The sequence below is a fragment of the Chondrus crispus genome, genomic scaffold (assembly GCF_000350225.1).
Source record: "Chondrus crispus Stackhouse genomic scaffold, scaffold_11, whole genome shotgun sequence".
Lineage (NCBI taxonomy): Eukaryota > Rhodophyta > Florideophyceae > Gigartinales > Gigartinaceae > Chondrus > Chondrus crispus.
Genome location: NW_005178983.1, coordinates 45165 through 46501, shown reverse-complemented (window position 1 = coordinate 46501; position 1337 = coordinate 45165).

Genomic DNA, 1337 nt, shown 5'->3' with positions numbered 1-1337 from the left:
CCTGAGATGTAAACATCTGTTTCAAGTCCTTGTAGCTCCACTCCACGGCCTCTCGCGCTGCGCTCATCTTCTTGTTGTATTCGACTTCGGTCGGTGTCGCAATTGTTCTAAGAAAGGCTATCTGGAGGCAAGGACGTCCACTCGAACAGTCTGTCACTGTTCTGGGGCGTCATCTTCACACTCACATGTGCTCCTCGAGCAAGGAGTCCATTTGGCTATTGCGATAAAGAGTCAGATCATGTCTCCTCCGAACCTCCGGTCCAAATAAATGCATCATCAACCCATTTGGCGTCGTTATGCTCTGGTAAATTAAACAGTGGAAACGTTTGTGACCTGAATACACACTCCTCTGAAAAGCTCCTGTGCCTCCCGGTCGACACATCTGTATCTTCGTACAATCCATAAAAACGACACAGTTATCTAGCGGTGCATCGAGATCACGAACTGCTTGTGCGTACAAAGATGCCCTATTTACTATTAGATCAGATCGTAATTGCGTGATCAGCTTAGCACAGTTAGATTGAAAAGTCTCTACAACTTCCCAGAATACTTCGCTCATAGCCGATGAAGTCATTCCAAACATTTCTTCTATGTCCGCCCATCTACATGGGCTAGCAAGCCTTCTGAAAACAAGGCACGTTGCAGTTGTTGCACTGCACCTGTATCTTGACCGTTTTGTCACCCCGAGTGTACAGCCAATAATGTTGCGGATACGAAGGATCTCGTGTGCTCTGAACCTGAAGTCACGTAAACAAGACGCTTCGCTAAAAATGTTGAGGTTGAAACAGGAGAGCGAAATGTGTCTCGTTCGCATTTTGATATTTGCTATGTCTCTGCGATAGATTTGACCTCGACGCGCGAGACGCATTTGAAAGGATAAAGGACAGTCGACAGAAATGGCCAGCATGAGACATCTCCTGTTGTGCGATGCACGGTTTTGGACTTTGCCGGTCGTGAAGTCCTTCTGCTTCATGTTGATGAGGTTTTGAGCGGGCCTGTGCTCGTACTCAGACCTCTCCTACTCATTTGAGTGTACTGTACTGTAGTCACAAAAGAAAAGTTGCGAAAGCTTAAAATCCCACAAATATGACTGAATCTTCGGTATGGAAAATATGCATAAATCGATTCATAAGTTAACGAATTTTCGGATTGCAAAAGCTCTCTACTCTACAAGAATTGTGTCGGGGAAATGGGTGATGAATTTAGCAATTCGGGGCTTGGTCAGACACAGATGCCGACATGCATCTGTGCATTGACAGGGTGACGGATTAGGCGTCAAGTAGGCGATGAGCGGGGAAGACTAGTGCAGGCGTCTAACATCGTAATTATGGGTGTTG